The sequence below is a fragment of the Canis lupus genome, chromosome 26 (genome assembly GCF_048164855.1).
Source record: "Canis lupus baileyi chromosome 26, mCanLup2.hap1, whole genome shotgun sequence".
NCBI classification, from domain to species: Eukaryota; Metazoa; Chordata; class Mammalia; order Carnivora; family Canidae; genus Canis; species Canis lupus.
Genome location: NC_132863.1, coordinates 14,532,949 through 14,556,155, shown reverse-complemented (window position 1 = coordinate 14,556,155; position 23,207 = coordinate 14,532,949). Strand labels below are relative to the sequence as shown.

The following is a 23,207-nucleotide window of genomic DNA, read 5'->3' as shown; positions in this document are numbered from 1 at the left end:
TCAAAATCACTAAAGCTTCAAGCTCTTGGTATAGTTTTAAATCTGTACACTCAAAAAAAACATATCCAAATGAAAGACTTTCAAGACTACACACAGAAGAGCCTCAGGTATCAGCAAATGACAATGTACATTTATTGAGTGCCTGTGCAGTGCCAAGCATGTTTTTTTTTTCCATTCAGTCAACACATATTTACTGGTCCTCAAATATGTTCCAGGCCCTGGAGATAAAGGGCTAAACACAGTAGACAGAGTCCTTGATCTTGTGAGGAAGAGATTTTAATGATGGAGGAACGTCATAATAAAATAAAATAAAGTAAAAAAATAACAGTAATAAATGATAAACAGATCACTGAAAGAGATAATTTCATATGGTGGGGAAGAAATGTGTAAAAGGAGGTCAGGGATGCTGCTAACCCACAGCAACCCTAATGAGTTACCTAATAGTCACTTTTTTTTTTTTGATGCTTAGGAAATCAATGCTCAGAGTAACTAATAAATTGGGTCAATTTCCATAGTCTGCAATTGTCCCAACAGGTCCTGGAACCCACATGTGCCAAACTCAGGATCCAATGTCTTCCCCTATTCAAAATGCCTTTGTAATAGTGAGGTTTTGCTTAGTTAACTGTCATGGCAGGTACAGAGATACACAGCACATTAGCCCCTACGATTTATATCAGATTCCCCAACTGTCAATTCTGAATTAATAAAGTTGAACCAGGTGAATGCCAGACACAACCAGACCCCAGGAGCAGAACCTTCCTCCCCACAGGGTCACAGAGCAGCTAAGGTCATCAGCTTACCTTTGTCTCATAAAAATTCAGCTGCTATTTCCAACACAAATATTCAATTGCTTCTGTTGTGAAAATTAAAGGCTGCAGAATCTTTTGAAAAGAAAAACAAAATGAAGAAATGAAAAATGAAGAAATGAAAATTTAGAATGAATAATCCCATCAAACACTTTTCTATTCAATGTTCTTTCTGTTCTTTGGTCTGGAGGAAAATTGTCCCATAGGAAGAATGTTTTTTTCCTGGGAAGAGGACCTCATATTCTCTTTTCTGAAGGAGAAAATAGACATACAGATTTTCCAAGAAGGCAACTCAAAAGAAGGAAAGGGAAAGGAAAGAGAGGGACCTGGAACTGCCAATCCATCAACCTGGGAACAGCAGCTAACAGCAGTTTTATAGAAAGCTATCTGCAAGAACCAACAACACAAACCACATCAAGGAAAGCGAATATACCTAAAGATTTGCACAGACCTGATATTCTGAAGACCACTGATGTTTAATCTCTGAATAAGAGATGAATTTAACATAAAGTACATATATCTGATAACGCTCCATGGAAAAAACTGAAAACATTATGGGTTCAGTGGGGCTGAATGCAGTCACTACATGGGATTCTAAGTTTGCCATTTTCTCAAAAATGCACAGACATCCAAAACCAACATAATGGTAGGTGTACACTGTTAAAATATAACATAGGCTGGCAAGAGGACAGTAGAAATAATACAAACAATGGTACTGGACATCATTTCAACTAAATAATAACAGAATAATTACCAAAGGTGCTTTCCAATTTGTCCCGTCCAAGAGTAGAACAGATCTAACAAAACACGAAGCTACATAGGGCATTGCGATAGCAAATCACTTAAATCATGGAGATAAAATATACAGAACAGGATAAAACCAAAGACAAGATATCAGGAGAGGTTGAGGACTTGGGTGCCTACATGGCATCATAGTTTGGTAGGATGTTACTTCCCCACTAACCCACATATGTTCATTTCCCTGAGAAACAGGTTGCAATTATCACTGATTTTATTCCCATTAAGTTAGGTTCTGAATATGCAAATGAATTTTCATTTTAATTTCATACTAAATCAGTATATGTACACAAATCTATTTCTTACCAAGGTTCCAAAATAGAAGCAGCAGTACAATGGCAAAATTAGGACACAAAGATAAAAAGCGAAGATCACAAGAGGATGAGGAAAAAGAATCTATGTATAGTGTCTTTGGAAGCTGTTAATTCATTTCCAGGAAAAATAGACATTTTCAAATACAATCAGTCCAACAAATTAGAGCTGCCAAAATCATGTGACCAGAGAAATTTCACTGGGCCAGAAAACTTTGTAGGGAATAGAATTACAATGGTCAATTTTACTTTTATCCATTCTAAGGAAATTTTTTTTCATGACTACATCCATTGCTCCCTGCTTCTGATAACAACATATTGATATTCCTTATGAATCCTCTCTACCCGCCAATCCATGGTCCAGGTAATTCAGGAGGAAATAACTCCACTCTGACTTCTGACTCTGGGGACAGGTTTGGGCTCAAGTGGGGTCAAAAGGCAATACATCCCCCAAGTAATGAGACTAGGAAGAGGCACTTTCATGTGACCAACAAAAGTAACACAGAAATCCAATCCCAAGATTTTGTTGGAATTCTTAGGCTGGCAAGCATTTTCTGGATTTTAACATTTGTGGGATCTAAACCTAGAGTTGTAGGGGCCCATCTTGCCAGAAAAAAAGTGGGAGAACCTATTTGAGGATGAATCCCATCCAAAAACACACACAGCTGGGAAATGGCAAGAAATGGCACCATGATCATACCTTTGAGCTCCTGATCCAGATGTATCCCTGGACATTTCAGGTTGGTGGAATCCTACTTTGCTTGGTACACTTTGAGCTCAATCTCTTTGAGTTGAGTCTTTTTCAAGAAAAGAATCTGGTTGAAGACACTCAGTCTGTGCTTCCCATAGCATCAGGCTGCAAAATACAACTTCAGCCTATAGGGAGTCCATTCAGTATTTCCCCCTCATTATACCACCTTTCATGAAAATGAATCAACAGAAGTGGAAATAATACTTATTTTCTTTAAATGCATTTGACAAAATTCAAATTTCCCCTCGGTACACAAAGCACCTGTGATTTCTTTTAGATTCTAATTAAGTGGGCCAATCTCATTTTTTTGGTAGATACAAAGAATATGTATAATTGGGGTTTTCACTTACAGCCATGGTTTCATTAATAAAAATTGGTGGAAATACACAGAAATGCCAGGGCCTCTGAGCATCTAAGTCTCTCCAAACTTCTGCAAAGACCAGTACATACCTTCTCCACTTTCCTTAAAGCTGCCATTGCCACTACCAAGACCACCACACCCTTCCTCCTCAAAATGAGCAGGTAACTTTGCCTCCATCTTCAAAGATAAAAAGAGAAGGCTCCAAACAGGAACTTTCAGCTTCCTACCCCCAAGCTGCCCTGAAACTATCCTATCCTGTCCTTTACTCCTCTTCTAGAACAGTCATCCTGGCTACTCCTTCAGGAGCCCTCTGAATTCACCTCTCCACAATATCAATGACCAGTTCTTGAAAACACCCAACACAGATGCTGTTTGGATTAAGGAACGTCAACTTGCAAAATACTTCGCATGGAGCCCAACACCTCATCAAGGTGCACAAGTCATGGCATTATCCTCATTCATGTATTTTATAAAGATGTATTGAGCAACTCAACACAGAGGATGCCATGTGAGAGGCTTTATTATAAATAATTAAGATCTACCTTCTTCTCTCAAGCCCCGTTATAGTCCACAGGGAGGGAGAAGGAAGGGGAATAGAAAACACAGGATTACAAGGCATGGTGATCCACTCCACAAAGTTTCAATCCAACTAATGACACTCTAAGTGTTGTCACTGCAGGTGGCCCCTCAGGCTGTGGACTACACCACCAGGAAGCACCATTCATACAGACCAGATGTGAATGGTATCCCTGAAGTTTTTTACAACACAGATGTCCTGAATATAAAGGAACTGAATGGTAAACCCTAAAGTTCTGAATAGGGAAGGGCGAAACTATAATCCTCAGGGGTTTAACAGTTAGAGCAACCAAAGACCATAAAGAAGGGCTCAATGTTGATGGTCCAAAGCCACTGAGGACCTCTCTTCCTCTGGCCCTGATAGTGCTCTTCAGATTTCTCCTCCTTATCCCTTTAGGTACACCAGAAATTACAAAAGGACTCTACATGTTTCTGCCATTCCTGGTGGGAACTTCCAGCTGCCAAGGTGCTGTCCGATGGTGGGGGTGGGGAGAAAAAAGCAAACCTAGAGGGCTCCTTGCTATACTGATGATGATGAGTTTTTAAAACAATACTTCAAAAATCCAAGGCTTAACAGATATTATTTTAAAAGCACAATGATCTGGGACCTGCTAAGCCTGATATGACCACATCAACTTTGGATCCCCCTTCTTATACCACACCATTTGAGGCAGATGGTCAATCTTAAAACACTTTCCCTACAATCCCAAACCACTTCAACTGATAATTCTCATCAAGGGAACCATCTGGGTTATTTTTCTGAAACTACACTGTAGGCTCTAACTGCCTGCCCAATACCCATTCCTCATTTCTTGCTGAATAAGTACATTTCAATCCCCAGTTAAAATGCACCAATGTCTACTGTATATCCATATATAAATATGACTAAGCCTTGTCTCTCTGCCCTCAGCATATGTGTTTCGCCCCCTTCTTGCTCTATGCAAAATTATTTTTGGTTTGGAGTTCTTAGCCAGGCCCAGACTCAAGACCATTTTTATTATTCATGCCAATAGACACAACTTTTATTATATTTTCTCTAAATTTTCTCTGCTTTCCTGTTACCTGTCACTAAAAAATGACCATGGCATGAAATACATTATTTGGGACACAGAGTTCCATTAATGCCTTGGAGGAGATGGCTGACCAACTGGTCTACCAGTGCCTGACAAGAATGCAATTGCATTACATGGGTAAATGATTTATTCCTGGGGAATATTTTATACTGTTTTGTCACAAGGTCAATTGTAGCCTTACTTCTGTCCCATTTTTCAATATCAGATACATTTAACAACTGCATGCTTAATTATCTAAGACCCCAAGTCAACACCAATAGTTATATTACTGCATTCATTTGGAATGACCATGAGTGTAACTTACCTCTGGTTCAATGTCCTTTTACCTATTATACATGTAGTGTCCTTGTCTATGTTAATAGAGAGCGCAATCAATACACTCAGTTTTGTTTTTTTTTTAATAAAAAAAAATGACCTCTGAAGTTCTGTAGGCATACACTAAGGAAGAAACAGGTATGGATATGTCAACCCCTGTTAATGCCACCCATATGTCTGACTTGCAACTACCTGCACTGTGTTCCTAGGAGCTTTTCCAAACCACAGAAGGTTGGAAATACAGATGAACTAACATCCCCTGGGTACGGTCTTCAACCAGTTACAGATGGGATTTGGTGTATAGGTATCTCAGCTCTTCCTTTTTGGATAGAATAATTCTGAAGCATGAGTTATACACCATTTCCTGTTCCACCAGTAGTAAATTCCAATTTTGGTAGTTTTTTCCTTCCTTATGTTACTTCCCCTTCTCTCCTAATGGTGTTCCTGTAACTTTCCAAATAAACTACTTGCTCCTGAATCCTTGGTGGCTCAAGGTTGGCTTTTTTGGGGCGCGTGGAGAATCCCAACCTAAAACAGAGGTCAGAGGAATTAGGTTTTAGAACTTGAGAAAATACTTTTTGCCTTAATCTTTTTGCTTGCGGGAGAAAATCTGCTACTGGATGGGGACTCTGCCAGTTACTAGTCATAAAATGAGAATAATGACAGCACCTAATTTATAACCCAATTGGAAAGTTTTAATAAGATAGTGCACATAATGCATATAATAATATCTGGCAAATAAGTGCTTAAATAATCTGTTATGATAAATATCATTGTTCTAACTCTGAAGTATAGCTTTTCTTTTTATAATGAAATAAATAGCTTCTTGAGCACCTACTATGTGCCATAATTTCATCCTGGGAATTATTAAAACCCCAGGAGACAGAACACTAGTTCAAATTTTGTCAACATGTAATTGTGTGAAAAGCTATTTTCACTAAGAAAAATCTAAAGAATTAGCAGGACTGCAGTAATAGTATCCTCAGTAGCTCAAGAACAACGTTGAGTTTTGACCCAAAACTAAAATTCTATTTCCAAATGAAAAATTTTGAGAGTTTTTCCAAGAGGTCAAGAGGTCAATCTTATGCAAACTGGAATACACTGCAAAATGGCCCTAACCTCCACCTCTGTGTCCACAATCTTTGCAATGTAATTGTGCAGTAACTTTCTTTAAGTAGAGTCTTCTTCTCTACCCCTTAAACCTGGGCTGGCCTTGACACCTGATTTGACCAAGAGAATGTGACTACAGTGTACCTTCTCCCGGTCTGGGCCTTAAAATGCCTGTGTGCTTCCCTTTTCCCTTGGATCTCTGCTCAGGTGCCCTGTGAACAGGCTGAAGGTAGCCTGCTGAGGATCAGGGTCATGTAACCCAGTCAGTCCCATCACCCCAAAGTGTACCCAGTCAACCACCACATATGTGATGGGGTAGATCCTAGAGTAGCTGGCTCTGCTGGATCCACCTCTTGTATCCAAACTCTTCATTGGGAACTTCCCAAGATTCAGCCTTTGGATTCCTTCAATATCTAAACTCACTTGCTTTGGTGAGGTCTTCATCTCTACCTCCAGCCCAGACTTTTCTCCTTAATTCCAGACTCACAAACTACTCAACATTTCCAGCAGAAGTAGATACCCACTGTTTAAACTAAACTCCTAATTTACCTCCAGAAACTCTTCTCCCACAGTCCTCTCTTTCTTAGGTGAAGACAATCTCATTCTCCTAGTTGCTGAGGTCAAAAACTCTGGAGTCATTCCTCCTTTTGTCTCATAATCCATACTTAATCCTGAGGAAACACTACCTTCAAAATACTTAAAAATTGGGTCACAACTCACCACTTTTATGGTCTGGTCACAGCACCATCTCTCTCATCTGAATTATCACAATGTTCCCCTGATCAGTGTCCCCACTTTCATACTTTCCCCTTCTCAAGGGGAAAGCCGAAGAGATTCCTGTTGACCAGATCCTATCCTCTCCCCAAATCTCTCCACTGGCTCCCCATCTTGCTCAAAGAAAAGGCTAAGGTTTAGTTAACTTTTGCCTGTCAGGCCCTGCTGGCTCTGATCCCCCCTTCACTTTGTTCCAGCCACACTGGCTTCTCTGCACTTCCCCACACAAGCCAGGCATTGCACCTTGGAGCCTGTGCACTGGGTTCTCTCCATTGGGATGTTTTCCCATATACATTACAAGATAGATCTACATGGGTAGATCTTCCCTTCTTCAATGTCACCTTCTCAACAAGGTATATTCTGACCCCTCTATTTTTTTTTAAGATTTTATCTATTTGAGAGAGAGAGAGCGTGCAAGCATGAGAGCACAAAAGAGAGCATGAGCAGAGGGGAAAGGGAGAAGCAGACTCCCCGCTGAACAGAGAGCCTAACACAGAGATCAATCCCAGGACCCTGGTATCATGACCTGAGTAGAAGGCAGACGCTTAACTGATTGAGCCACACACGTGCCCCTTGACCCCCTATTTAAACTGCACCCTTTCCTGTCACCATCTCACCCACTTCCTAACCCCTTGATCCCACTCTTTTTTCAAAGCTCTGATCACTTTCCAACATTCCATTTCTTAGATTTATTGTTTACTACCTCTCCCTGCAGAGGAGGGATTTTTATCTTATGTTCCTTCAAGTGCCTCCCTAGTAAACGCAGCAGTACTCTATGCATGTCTGTTGAATAAATGAAGGACTAGTTACGAATGGTCACTATATTATCTATTTTATTCCTATTTTTAAATTTTTATCCTTTAATCCTATTTTTTTTATCTAACCTGTCCAAAAGCAAAAACAAAGCAGAAGCAAGCAGGCACAACCCTGAAAGATCCAGTTATTTTTATTTTAATCCTACCAGTTAAGTAATTAACTTAGAACCAAAGGTTTTTGTTTTATAGTGACATCGACAGTCCTTGTGCACCCAGGTTTACCTAGGAAAGAAAACCCCCTTCAACAGGCAGGCTGTGCTCTGTGTTTAAAATCAAGTTGAGGTCTAAAAAGAACTGGGAAACCGTTTTTTTTAAATTGTATTTATTTATTTATTTATTCATGAGAGATAGAGACAGAGAGAGAGAGGCAGAGACACAGGCAGAGGGAGAAGCAGGCTCCATGCAGGGAGCCCGACGTGGGACTCAATCCGGGTCTCCAGGATCAGGCCCTGGGGTGAAGGCTGCACTAAACCACAGAGCCACCCAGGCTGCCTGGGAAGCTTTCTAAAGTCTTCGCTCTCTCTCCTATCTCGAACAAATAGTAACTCTAGGGACAACTCTGGAATTTTCTATCTCATTTGTTTTTCATTACTTTTTTTAGTAAGGTACAGTGATATCATTATTCTCAGTCGCCCTGGGTGATTCCAATATTGATTTTGAGATTCTTCCAGCTATTCTATAGAGTGCACATCATTTATAAGGTTCTACTTCACTTCTGTGGGCATATTTGCATTCTGAATGTTTTATATTTTCCAGATGATAGTATCATATGAAATATGATAGCATTCTTCTGAGTTTTGATAATCCCTACCTCCAGGAAGCTCGAGACCATATGATTTCCTTTTCTATTTTGGTTTAATTCAAATGGAACACATGAGGAAGTTTTTAATAATTATCCAGTATTGCAAAAATATTGAAGAATTTGAGGTGCTGAAGCCTAACTATGCAAATATTCCCACCAAATATGTAAGAAGGCTTAACTCAATATTTTTCCCCTAGGATAGCATTCTAAAAAAATGTATCTTTCTGAAATCTTATTTGCCTGATATTTAAATTATTGAATAAATCGGCTTATATTTTCAGGAAATGAGATTAAGAAGGAACATTGTATAATAATGGTTCAAAACCATAAAGCAATCCTCTCCTATAATCCAAAGATGACAAATTCAAAGGCTTCAAGGGACAAGAGGGCAACATAAACAATTAAAATGGCCTGATGGGATCCTACAGGGAGTAATGGAAATTGTGACAAAGTGAAGCCTCCATTACCTGTTGATGATGGAGACAGCTGTTACTCAGCACAATGGATGGATGCCATAAGGGAACACAATACTGGCAAATTTTGTATTTGTGTATATATCATTTTTATAAGAGAAAAAAACCCTGAATTTTTAGGGGAAATTTCACACTATGTATGCCAAACAGAACACATCTAGGCCACAAGACTCTGCTCTAAAACGGCAGTCAAATGTTAGTACCTAATTCACAGTGTTCTCCTACACTTTCCAGCTTTAAAATGACACCTCAACTATATTTCACAGATAGTAAAATTGTTCTGATTCCTTATTAGTGGACTCTGAGTGTTGAGTGTTTCTTTCAACCAGTGTAGACTGCTAATATGGCAATCCAGGTACCTTCCACGGGAATCCAAGCTGAAGTCAACATTGTAACTGCCATTGCAGGGTATCTACATACACTGCCTTTAAAATCCTTTCCAGTTATTACCCTTGAATCTTCTCTTTCTGGGCATCCTGCCACAAGTATCTGAGACCAGAAGCCTGATGAGACCCCAGCCCCACACTGGGGGACCCCTTACTCAAACCACTTATTTTGATTCATTTCCTTCCCAAGTCTTCCAGGTTTTTCTCATTTTATAGTGCATCTGTTACTATGGAAACACGTGGTACCAAACAACAGAGCAGAAGTGAATAAAACCCCAGCTTTCCATATAAAAACCAACTAATATTTAAGCATCATCGACCATGCATATTCATACCAGGTTTGAGACATCAGAGAAGTGTAAGTTGCATCTAGAAATCAAATAATTATTCTTACTATTTTTTAAGAAGCACAGTTTATTTATTCTATTCCTGGCTCTTAGTATTTATAAGGTCTACTTTATACCCATATCCAATTTGAGAATTTGTCTCTAACCAGAAACAGAGTATTAATCTTTCCTTCCACATGTTTTTCATTTATAGAAAGTAGTGAGGGGGAATTTCTATGCTAATATTAGTGAAGGAAATGGATTAGACCATTGCTAGGTCCCAATCTAGAATTTTAAACCATGACATTACCTTTTTTGCATCTAGACTCATTTTTTAGCCTAAGTAACAGGCATTTACCCACAAACATTTTTTCCTCCTACAAACATTTATTAAAGACCTGACATACATACGCATAAAGCTCGGTGCTGGTGATACAAACACTAAGAGACAAGTTACTTGCTTTAGAAGAGTTCTCAGTCTAGTACAAGAAGGGAACCAAGTAAGAAAACATCTATACAACAGTGTGATGATTGCTTTAAGAAGGGCAACTGAAAATCAGGTGAAAGATTTGGGGGTAGGAGGTAGGGTCAGGGAACAGAAGCTGGGCAGTAAGTTTTCAATGAGATGGTGATAATCAGATGCTCCTTTTGAGGTGGGAGTGAAGACAGAACAGGTAAGAGGCTGATACAAGGTCTAATTGAGAGATGCTATGGCAGTGGGGATAGGGAGGGGGAAATGCAAGAAGGCTGATTAAATTTAGGTACTCTTTGGATATGAAGGGGTAAAACAAACTACTATTTAACTCAAGTCATGAATGGCTGTTACTCAAATATTATTGGAAATTTCCTTTTATTATTTGTTTCCATGTCTCTGAAACCTAGACAAGAAAACTCTACATTTAAGAGTTTTTTCCCTTTAACCACCATCCCCTCCCATCAGTGTTTATATTTTTAGAAATTAAATCATACCCACGTAGCAACTGTCTCTACTTTGGGGGAAGAATTTTTTAAACAAATGAAGTCTTCTACTCTTCCCTCCTTGAAAGTTCTTTTCCTGGGTCAGGCAGTGCAACTAAATTAGGCAGGTGGGCAACCCAGCTAATGACTGAGAACAACTTAGTTTGAAAAATCAGTGTACTCTACAAATATCTATTTGCATGACTCAAATGACCACCCTTCAAAGCAAAGGGATCAAGTTCTTTCCAGAAAACAGCTAAAAAAGAGTTTCTTAAATAGGATGTCAACCTTGAATTTGAAAAGTGATTGTGTTGACTCTATCATAGAGTTTATATTTGGGACTGAAGGTGTGAGCGAGCTCATGCCCATTCTTTCCCTCCTATAACTTGTTTTTAAAAGAGTGATGGAACTTGGATAGAGTCCTCTTGATTCAGCTGGACAGCGGGGAAAACGGAGGCTTGGGGTTACGAACCAGTGCTTTATACGAAAAACAAAGGTATTCTTCATTGCTAATTTACCTTCATCACTAATGATGTAATTGGCAATTCCTTTGAAAACTGGCAAAAGGAATCCCCTAACTGACATCTGTTTTAAGATGTAAATTAAATGTGTTTCTTACACAGCAACCAGATATTGATTTTTGCTTTTGATCATTTGGTTAATCATAATACTGAACACAGGGAGGCCATCAAAGCATTTACTTTTCCCTTTTCATGGGGAAATTTGCATGAACAGAAATGCTGAATCAGAGGACTGGAGAGTCAGAGTGGGTTGATTAATCCAGTGATTTGTAAATTATTGAAGGTTCAAGGACTCCAAAAAAAACTTTTCTTATCTACTGACATCAGATTTCAAAGAGCCAGAGTTTGACTCCTCTTCATTACCCTACCTAACTGCATGATATTTTGCCTTGAATGACCTATTTTATGGAGCTATTATGAAGATTAATTAAGATACACAGGTGAAATACTGGGGTGAGGATTGAATGCATCTTGTTCAATATGTTAGCTATAATCACAGGAGTGCAATCCACTTTTCTTATGATCTATATTATTGCACAAGTAGCTAATTGTGTGTGTGTGTGTGTGTGTGTGAACAACTGAGTACCACCTTTCTAAAAGACTTAACTGAGCATGCCCAATCCTAACATTTGAGGGAGTAGGAGCACAAATGGAGCCTTAATTATTATACATTTAAATATGATAAATCAAGATAAAAATTGTTAGATATGTTCTACCTGCCTAGCTTGACAAATATGCCTTCAAAACAACGTAGAAGCCAGGTTTAAATTCAGATCTCTTGGGGCCCCCTGAGTGGCTGATTTGGTTAAGTGTCTGCCTTTGGCTCAGGTCATGATCTCAAGATCCTGGGATCCAGCCCCATGTCAGGCTCCCTTTGCCCCTACCTCCTTGTGTTTTCTCTCCCTCTCTCAAATGAATTAAAGCTTTTTTAAAAACTCAGATCTTTTGAATTCCAGAACCCAGCAAAGTAAGGAGAATCAGCCTCCTACCTGGCCCTCTTGGCTCTTTCTACCTAACCTCTAGCACCAACACTATCGACCTGTCCAAGCTCCATCCACACTCCCCATGAACAGTCTTTCCTCAGCCACCCTTGGGCCCAGGAGCCTTTTGAGCAGGAAAGTCCAGGAAGTCTGTGACTGGAACAGAGGGGTGTGGCTGTAAAGTTGCACAGAGGCTGGGGGGATAGAGTAGCTGAGCTCTTGTAGGGTAGTGCCCAGAGTGGGGGCCCCGCCTGGTAATTTAAGATTTCCTAGATCCTGTTTTTTAGAACTAAAGAACAATGTCCTTCTTTTCCCTTCCATTTCCAAGTCTTTCCTCAGGGAAGAGTTTATAATTATAAAAGCAACATGAAACTGAGCATTAGATTACCCAGCTCACCACAGACATTTCCTATTTATGACAAGAACCATGGAAATAATACCAACTTATCTATGGAGGTTTGGTATTATGTACCAAGCTATTGGAACCGAGACCACAGTTTTCATGGTGGACCAAACTCACACATCACTACAAGACTCGCTAAATGTAAGGGAAGTTAGAATAAAAACAGGCTTAGACTTGAGCCGGTGTCCCATCCATTTCCAAACTATAGTTCTTGCTTCTGCTAAACTGTTTTTGGATAATCCCTTCGCTGCTTCTTACCTTACCTGAGAACGGGACCTTCCCTCAAAATCCTGCCAGTACACAAAGATCAAGTCTGAAAGCCTGCTCTTCCAGACATGTCACTGCGGACTATAGGAGAAAACAGCATCTCCTGGGTAAAGACCACCACGCACACTGTACCATGAACCTTGTGGTAACTATGATTCTGCATCTCAGATGCTCCCTGAGGAGGAGGAGAGCTGGCTGCTATTCAACCCGCTGGCCTACAAGTCCTCGGGTAATGGGCATTTTAGTTCTGTCTTTTTGTTTTGGTGGGTTGTCACCCATCTTTCTTGTTTCTTTGTTCAGAAAAGGGGCAGCGGACCTGCTAATCTAGGTGCCTGATGCCCAGGAGGCTGGGAGGGGAGGAGAAGGCGATCCCAGGTATAAACTACTGGCAGACCATGGCCTAGCAACAAGCAGCCTGCTCTTGGCTGGACCCTGTTTCTCTAAGCACCTGATATTTAGAGCCTGGAGCTGGCTAGGTTCTGGTTTGCTTCCAAGCCTGTTTTTTTTGGTGGTTGTTTTTTGTCAGCACCCCCATTCTTGGCAATTCTCTTAGCTATCTGATAACCTTCTAGTAAATTCTTTTTTGCTCAAGTTAGACAGTTTCATTTGCATGCAAACTAAGAGTCATTGCTGATACACTTGGCAGAGCTCCTGACACAGAGATAATCAATGAATGTGTGTTACATAAATGAATAATTATAACCTGAATGCGTATCACTACCATATTTGTAAAAGAATGGTTTTTTCTGATTCATGAGACAATGCTATTGACAAAAAATTTTTTTTAATTCAGAAAGGTTTAAAAAAGAGAAATCACAAAAAGAGAAAAGCAAAGCCATATTTCTACTATCCAGACATGGCCTAACTTTGTTTTTGTTCCTGTTTTTATGTACCTATAGGATACTTCCATTTCACAAAACATGTACTATTGTGCACTTGCTTATTTCCACTTAACACTCAAGTTGTTCCACATCATTACATGATCTTTGAAATGATCACTTTTAATATCTCCATAATTGTTTTGGGGACCTTAAAACACCTTTAACCATGGGCAGCTGGGGTGGCTCAGTGGTTTAAGCACCTGCCTTCATCCCAGGGCACAATCTTGGAATCCTGGGATCGAGTCCCATGTTGGGCTCCCTACATGGGGCCTGCTTCTCCCTCTGCCTGTGTCTCTGCCTCTCTCTGTGTATATCATGAATGAATAAATGAATGAATGAATAAATAAATAAATAACTTTTAAAAAAATACCTTTAACCAGCTCCCAACTTTCAGTTCTAAAGGGTATTTTGTTGTTTTTGCCTGCACTAATTCCTCAGCAAAAACTAAAATTAACATCCAGAGAAATGACTGTGCCAAATAATTTGAACTTTGAAAATAGTTGTCGAAAGCTTTTAAAACTGTCCTCCAGGAAGGTTGTACCATGTTATTCTCCCACTGACAGTAATGAAAATGTCCTTCTCATTGCATCCCTGCTGGTACTGAGTATTTGTATTGATACATATATACTATGTATATAACATACATATACACACACAGACATATATGTTGTTTAATACATGAGACATGGCATCTCATTTTTGTTTTAATTTGCATTTCTGTGGTTAATAGTAAGAGTACTAAATATGTGTATTAGCCTTTTTATTTCATCCTTTCAAATCATTTATTCAGATAATTGGACAATTCTATTGGGTGTTATTTTCTATTTACTGATATGCAAGAATTCTTCAGTGCAATTATTCTATTAACTGTTCTGTCATGCTTGCTGTCAGTATTTTTCTCCATGATTATTTTCTGCCTTAAACTGTATATTTTTGCATACGAAGTCTAAAATATATCCAAGGCTATCTTTTGCTCTGATTCTTTGCATTAATTGTCAAAGATTTTCTTCTAGCTTTGTGTCTCACCTGGCAGATAAACTTCCCAATGTATTTGGAATTCAGTCTGGTGACTAGTGTAAACAGAGGTTCCTAGTTGCAGGTTTTCTACATACTCGGTGTAGTGCCTTGGTTTTGTCTAATACTTCTGTATCAAAATGCTTTATCCATCACACTTCTGTTTCCCCAAACTACCTGAGCCTGTCTCCAGGCTACTCCATTCCAGTGAGCTATCTATTGATTCTTACACCAGTACTACATTGCTATAATATAGTTCGATGACCAGATTTTTATTTCTGTGAGGGCAACCTGCCGCCACCACATATATATTCTTTAGCACAATCTTCTTGACCATAGTCCTATACTTCTTGTGGGTTGATGTTAGAATCATTTTGTCAAGTTTTCCCAACTCCCAAAGCAATAAAACTGTATGATTGATTGTGGAAAAATAACTATTTCATAATATTTTTCTACCCCAAGAATAGTATGTTTTCATTTGTTCATTTCTTATTTTATGTGTTTGAGTAAAATTTTACAGCTTTCTAAACAAGTCTTTAGATGTTTCTTATTATTCTCAAGTATTTTACATACACTTCCTATTTTTCTTGAATTTATATTTATGTGGGATTTATGAGCAAAATCACTTCCTATTGTATTTTGTAGTTGGTGAAAACAGGCATTTTGGGGGGTAGCCATTGATGTTTCAAAATGTAGTTTATACCCAACCATCTTACTGAAATAGCTCCTAGTTCCTTCAGGTTTTAGTTGACTTGGTTGTGTATCACTTTTAAACAAAATCAAGACACATTTTTTGTTACTTAGGTGAAAAGTTAAACATACTCATTAAATGTTGTTATTTACTTTAAAAAAGCACTTTTCATGAAATAAAATTACATGAAATTGAGGCCATCCCAGAAATTCAAAATGTAACCCTGCATCCTGCGCTGAGCCACATTCTTTTCTCCAGAGTACTCAGTCTTGTTTTCAAAACTACCCAAAAATGCTCTGAAAGAGACATTCAGTCACTTCTCACTTGGATTAAACAGGTCAAAAACAATTCAGCTGCTGATTAGGAATTGTGACAACTATGGAAGACAAAGAAACACACCAGGAACTTGCTCTTGTGTAAAGAGCAATTTGTCTCTTATTGTAACCCCAGAGACAATAGGCAGGATGATTTTAAAAGTAGAACAGAGCCCACCTGGATATATTAAAAAAAAAAAAAAAAAAGCTGCATGCTCTTCTGTATATGAGCAGATTCCTTTCTTCCACAGATAAGCTTAAGTCTCCTATTTTAAAAGATCAGGATAATAGTATCTACTAATTATTAATTCATGAAATATTTATTGTGCATCTGATTTGGGTTCTGTGTTACTGGGAGAGATTGGAGGACTATCTAGTAATGAATGAGTAGGGATAGGTAGGGACTGAGGAGAAGCTGGAATGTAACAACAGCTCAATAAATAATGTTATTATTACACATTATTATTTATGATTAATCTCTGGAAGGCTAAAAGTCTAGCTCTCCATTGTCCCCCTAAGGCCTAGCATGCAAGTATAAAAGTCCAATATACATGTGTGAAATGTTTGTTGACTGACTGATGGGTTTTTACAAAAACCTCAGTTGCCAGAAAATATTTTGACTCAATTCTTAACTGCTTGCTTAAAACCAATTCTTAGAAGATGCATTTGTTAAAGCCAAGAATACTCCTTTTTTGAAGTCAGAATGAGTTGCTCTTTTTATACTAGTAAAAAAAAAAAAAAAAAAAAGTTTCTAAAAAATCAGATCTTTAAAAGTTGGCACAGAAAAATGCTGTAAGAGTATTCATTCCTTCACTCATTTGCCATAATTGAGCATCTTCTACATGCAAGACACAAAAAAAATGGCCATCAGTTTACAGACATTTAACAAATAGCCAAACAAATAAATAGGAAATTGCAAATTAAGGTGAGTGCTATAGAAGCAAATTAGAAAGGCGGTAAGGAGAATGGGGCTGCTGGGAAAAGGAGAGCAAGGGTGCCCAGAGGATGAGTATAGTTTGTACTGAAAAAGTATAAGGGAAGTGCTTGTGATACTCAACAGACAGGAGACCATGTTAACAGCAGCAAGAGGGTGTGACCAACATAAGTCTGGCCAAATACCCAAGGCTCAGTCTCTGGAACCTGTCCCAGGTATGTGAATGTATTTTATGCAAGGAATTGACATGATCCTATCTGCTCTAGAAGAATGATTGGAGGTGCCAAGCAAGGAGCTCCGGATCTTGCTGGAAAGTTACACTAGTGATCCAGGAGAGATGACGACCTGAGGTTTGATCGTGTGGTGGTAGGGATGGAAAGAAGAATCTAAGAATCTATCAAGATATATACATGTAGAAGACAAAGTTTATGTAACTTTGTGATGATTTGGGATATAGAGGGCACAGGAAATGAAGGTGTCAAAGACGATTCTCAAGTCTCTGGTAAAAGCAATTCCATGTACAGTGGTGCCATTTACCAAGATTAGAAAGATCAGAAAGGTGTTCAGATTGGGATGTTCTTGTTTCTCCTGTCATTTTTCTTGTTCAATTCGATCTTCTGTTATTTGTTTGCATTGTGTTGGTGGCGTAGCAAAAAGGGAGGAGGCAACATTAATGAACACATTTGGGACAGGGTGTGTCAGGTTAGGTAGCCTATAGGAGACTGAGATCCTGGGTCATCTGGGGGTGTCCAGATAAGTGACATTTGTCTGGTACCTTCGAATGCTGCTCTTCCCTACCAGGTTGGGAAACCTCATACATGTTAGCTGGATTCAATAACCTTTAAAGTCTTTCCACAACCCCTAATACTCCATCTTGACCTTCTATTCATATGCTGAAATAATCATGTCATGAAATACAGATCACAGAGATGTTGATGCGCTGGACTAAATAGTGTCCTCCAAAAATTCATGCCTAACCAGAACCTATAAATGTGACCTTATTTGGAAATAGGATTTTTGCAGATATAATCAAGTTGAGGTCATACTAGATTACAATGCACCCTAAATTCATAGGAATGGGGTCCTTTTAAGAAGGGAACTTTGCCATGTGAAGATGGAGGCAGAAACTGGAGAGAAGTTATCACAAACCAAGGAACACCTGGGGCCACCACAGGCTGAAAATGGCAAAAAAGGATCCTCCCCTAGAGGCCTCAGGGGGAGCACGGCCTTGTCTACACCTTGATAAAGGAGTTCAAGCCTCCAGAACCGGGAGAGAACAAATTTTGTTTTTAGCCACCTGGTTTTTGGCAATTTCTTACAGCAGCCCTAGGAAACTAATTGGGCTTAGAGAGTTAGATTACTTGTTTGGGCGTAACTAACAGAACACAGGGCACACAGTATAGGTTCAATAAATATCCATTTCCCTTCCTCTTCTAACGGCCACCACCATTTTCCTGGTGGTTTCTATTACAAATAATCCACACACCAAGCCATTTAGGTAAGTCTCTCTATTCCCGGGGTTGTTTTACATGGGAGAAACGGAGGCTCTATAGAGTTAAATAGCTTGCCCAAGAACACAAAGCTAGGAACGGAGGAGTCAGAGCCCAAACTCAGCTGTCTCATCACCAAGAGGATACCACGTCCCAGAACACCTGCCTCTTACACCTGCAGCATTGAAGCAAACTGACAGAGGAGCTGCCAAACTCTTTTCAATGCCTGCAATTAAAATTCACATTTATTAACAAAATACCAAGTTGCAGGCACCTAGTATAATCGATCTTTACCCATTCCCAGAGGAACACAAAAATCTTATTCTAAGATCAATGCTATCAATAAACTTGCCATCAACTCTATTGCTTCCATTAGCAGTGCTTCTGCTTTGCACATATGCATTCCAAGTCAAGGTATTACCATCAGATTAGACATTTATGGCTTTCATTTACTAAAATTCATTTTCCTCAAGCACTCCCCATTTCATTTTGATGATACTGACTCCTTCTTGCCACCTTAGGAGGCCATATGAATAAATACTCTAAGTATGGAGGAAAGTGTCTCAAACCTTTCCATCCTTTAAATTGATGTCCATCCTTTAAATTATGAAGTAAAAAATAAAAGCATATTCTAAATTTACCTTCCCTCCCTAACTCAGTGAGTTGTGCTGCTGAATATAACAGATATAGAAATATAAGGTGGCAGAGTTGTTATTCTGGGGTGTCAAGTTTCATAAAATTCTAGTGTAGGAGGGGCTTTTCAAGACTATCTTGTCCATCTGGACTCAGGTGAGATAGACTGTGTGTACATACCGTCAAACCCCAGAAGAAAAATGGGATGTGCTGGGGTATTTTGAGTTACCTCTGAGCCAATGGCTATTTCTCGGTCGAACCTTGTGCAATGCCAGGTTTCTCAATTTCCCCAAAAGTGTATTTAGCCTTCCAACCTGTCACCAGCTATTAAGGATGGCACTTTCCTCTGGCTTACTGCCAACTTCTCTATTTATTAATTTGACCCAAAAACAAACAACAACGACAACAACCCACCACAGACAGCCCCAATGCTTCAAATTCCCTTAACCGACATCTAATGTTGAATTAACTCGCGTCCCATGGTTCAAGCTCCAGCTACACACACATGGGTTCCGGGAGGGCAAACACGCTTCTCCTCCAAACGGGGCACAGAGGATTTCTGGACTTTTCAAGTTTACCCTCCGGGAGGCCAACATCACACGCGATTTTGACAAGAGTTTGGAACCAAGATCCTCTTCCACGCTCTGCCCACCCCCGTGCCCAGGAGCCGAAGTTCCCTCTCCATCACAACCCTCCACGCGCGCACACACACGCGCACACACACACATACGTATACACACGCACCGAGGCAAGTAACAAAGGAAAACACAGCCCCATAAAGGCTCCGCTAGCACATCTTCCCGTCCACACCTGCCAAGAGACAAACAGCATACGGAAACCCTGCCCTGGCAATATGTGCCACAGTCGTGGGGCGAAGCAGGCACCCTGGCACCCCCGGGCGTGCGCGGCTGTACACACAAAGAACCGGCGCCGCGCTCGCTAGCGGTCCAGGGGACCAGACACTCCCGGAGCTGGCAGCCAGGGGTGCCCCCCACGCCCTCTCCCCCCGGATAAAGGAACTATCCTTTATGCGACCCGCGGAGGGCCCCGGCTGGAGAGCAGCGGGCGGGGGCGGGGGCGGTCCCCGGATCCCCGCCCTGCAGCCGGCCGGTCCCCAGCCTCCGGCATCTCCAGGCGATGCACACCCCGCGCTGTCAGACGCCCGCCTCGCATCCTCGGCGGGGGAAGCCGGACGCCGGGTCCCGGCCGCGCGCATCCCCGCCAGCGCCCCTCCCCGCGCCGCGTCCCACCCGAGCCGCGCAGCCGGGCGCGCCTGCCTACCTGGCGGCTGGCTGGCGGCGCCTTCTCCGCTCCCGCCGCCGCCGCTACATCGCCCGGAGCGCCACGTTCCGGGTCTCCGCGGGCGCACGCCGGCAACTACTACGGGCTGGGTAGGGGCGAGGAGGCGCGGGCCGGAGGGAGGCGGGAGAGGCAGAGCCGCGGCTCCCTACTCCCCACCCAAGCCTCGCCGGCTACTGAGCATGCCCAGCTGCCCGGCTTCGCCCCTAGGAGGACTTTCCACGAGCGCACGCAGCTGCTCCGGGTTTTCGCGGCAGCCGGCGGGAGGCAGGCAGCAGCAGCTGCGGGGGGCTGGGGGAGGGGAGGCGGGGAGGGGAGGGTCGGGGAGGGTCTCCACGCTGCGGAGCCCCGAGCCGAGCCGGAGAACGCAGCCGCTTGCCGCTGCCCGCGCCAGCGCAGCCCCTGCACGCCCCCCTCCACGCGCGCTCCGGCTTCGCAGGAATCCTGTGCAGGACCAATGCGGGGCTGGGCTTTGCCCGGGAGGAGAGCCGAGGGGGAGGAGGCGGGGCCGAGAGGCAGATCCTTCCGCTAAGCGCCTCGCTACCACCTGGACCTGGGCTTCTCAAACTTCAACGTGCCGTAGCATTAAAAGGCGTATTCATAGTCACTGGGTCTGTCCAGGTGCCTCAGATTCTGCAAGCTAAATAAGCCTCCAGGTGATGTTGTTGCCACTGGTCCCCTGTGCGGGCTAAGTAACAAGATCTAGAGAACACCCCCCTATGACCTCTGTGTGGCCATCCTTCAATAAGCCAGCCCAGAAATGGTCTGTGGCATCCACAGAGGCCCCTCCTGCCTACAGATGGTGTGGTGGCTAGTGAGGGAAGGTTCCTACTCTACACACACATACACACACGTACACACACACAACTGGGTTGCTGTGCCGCCCTGGAAGAAATCACACTAGGGCTAGGCTCTGAGCATCCAGCACAAACTGGCTACTTTCTGACTTAGAATTTGACAGGGGAATACGAGTTCCTGGACCGCTCCATGCTCATTTTGCTGGTTGGCTAGCAAACTAGCTGCTACATGAGCTGCTCTGCTCAAGTCCAAACCAGCCTCCCTTGGCTGTCCCCTGCCTTTCCTGACCTGGGACAGAAAGTCAGACTGGGCATCCAAGTGATGAATTTATGACACGTGCCATGGTAAGGTTGGGCTAGCCCAGTTAAGAAGACTGGCAGATTGTGACAAGACGAGGACGTTTGTATACTGAGAGATGACAAGGCTTTCTGATGAATGAGTAATGTTTGGGCTGAAGCTTGCAATGATACCTTGTGGTTTATATTAAATCCTCTAGTTGTCCACTCTCTTCCCAGCCTCTGAAGGCTCCAGGCATTGTCAAGAATATTCACTGTCCATGCCATAGTGAGAAAGACGTTCACAAAATCAGTCATGAGTTTCCAACCTTGGAAATGAAGTTCTACCCTTGTCTGTCCTTAGCTAACCCAACAATATTTTCGTGAGCTAATGATATGGTATCTGATTCCATAACTGCATAGCAGATTAAAAAGAAGGGTTTGTATCCATCAATACCCTATTATACTCAATAACTCTAAACAGTTTTAGAGTTAATGGTATAATATTTATCATTTCTCTCTTGCTTGTTTTCCATTCATTCAGGACCTTCCATGTAGTAGCTGTGGTATCAAAACAGAAGCCATAGGATAAATGGATAATTACTTTTCTCCCTCAATACTCCTGTGTATAAAAGTAAAATATGTCCTGGTAAATCATGCCTTGTTTTTCTGTTTAAAGGAATATAGGAGTCTCTAAGTCTACCTCTTTATTCTCTAAGCCACACACATAGCCCTAACTCTACCCCCACCACCACCACCCCCTCTCCCATCATTATTTGCATAAATATTTTCTATTTTTTGTGACCTTCTTGTATGTGTGCTTGCACAGATGCAAGAGCTAGAAAATATCTTTATAGAGGTTTGTTCATTTGTGATTGGTATTCAATTAGAATTTTGCTTTGAAATACTGAACTTTAATCACAGGGAAGAAGCCTTACTTGTTAAACATAAAGTTTGCATTTGTGTGGCTGTTTCAACCAGTTTAATACTATGATTATTGTTATTTGCCTCAAATTCATTTAGGAGTTAGGCAAGATAAACTTTATAAATGAATAATAATGCTATTTCTGCACACACTGCATTGCATTAAGTCCTAGGAGGGTTCTTTTCATATAATATCATGTCTTAAGAGTTTAGCAGGCAGGGTGTTGATTAAGAACTAACATGTGTGGGCCAATGGCAGTCTTGGCCAGCCCTCCAGGGAGCTCTGGAGCAAGGATCATCCTTTAGTTGTCTCGAGTTGATTCGAGTTGTCTAGTCCTTTATACACTAACATTAATCATTTGGCTGTATTGGAATAGGCATGAACTTGAAATGAGGCAGCTCTCTTAAGCTAAGGCAGTCCCTGAAGAAAAGAACATCTGAAAGCCATCTGCCAGCAGTTGTCCCTGCAGCTAGAGTAACAGGTCCTTCACTTAAGGGAGATCTGGGTAGAACGTCACTTTGTCCACCACACTAATGTATTCATCAAATATGGCACTTTTGAATACACAAAGTAGAACTGCACCAATTTGTCAGAGGGATTAAAAAACTTTACTCAGAGATTTAAAATTTGGAAAATAACCTATGATCAGCAATTGTGAGTTGTTGGAGTTGGTCATTGAGAGGATGTAACTTTTGGTTGACCCATAATCTGGACCTGGGCAATCAGGTCTCACCTCTCCTCACAATCTCCCCTGTCCTGGCAATGTACATTTGGCCCACCATTCCCACCGTAGGAGCCAGTTTCAAGGACACAACCTTAGAGGGTAATGTATTCTCAGGTCCACCTGCTGAATATGTGACTTAACCCAGTTAAGGCCTCTGTAAACTTCTAAGATTCTGTTGAGTAGGTGTGAAGAGCCGCTCATGTTGCACCACCTAAGACAAACCTCACATATAGATTCCCTTGATTATTAAAATCGTCACCTACTAATCTGGAGTGGCCTGTTTCTTCATTCTCCCCTTGCCCTCTGTGCCTGGGGACCAGTTTCAGATTTCACTCAGGAAGCTCCAACAAGAGTACATTTTCTTTCTTTCTCTCTCTTTTTTAAGATGTATTTATTTGAGAGAGACAGAGAGAGAGAAAGTGTG

The 23,207-nt window shown here is 41.3% G+C and overlaps 1 protein-coding gene across 1 annotated transcript in view; it reads right to left on the bottom strand.

Annotated features, from left to right (window-relative positions):
* PAK5 (p21 (RAC1) activated kinase 5) overlaps nt 1-20,295 on the bottom strand; it is a 287,140-nt gene extending 266,845 nt beyond the window's left edge. Inside the window, exon 1 of the mRNA XM_072800084.1 lies at nt 20,044-20,295. The gene's annotated coding sequence lies outside the window, so the exon portion shown is untranslated. The remainder of the gene's footprint in view (nt 1-20,043) is intronic.
* Nucleotides 20,296-23,207: the final 2,912 nt, after the last annotated feature.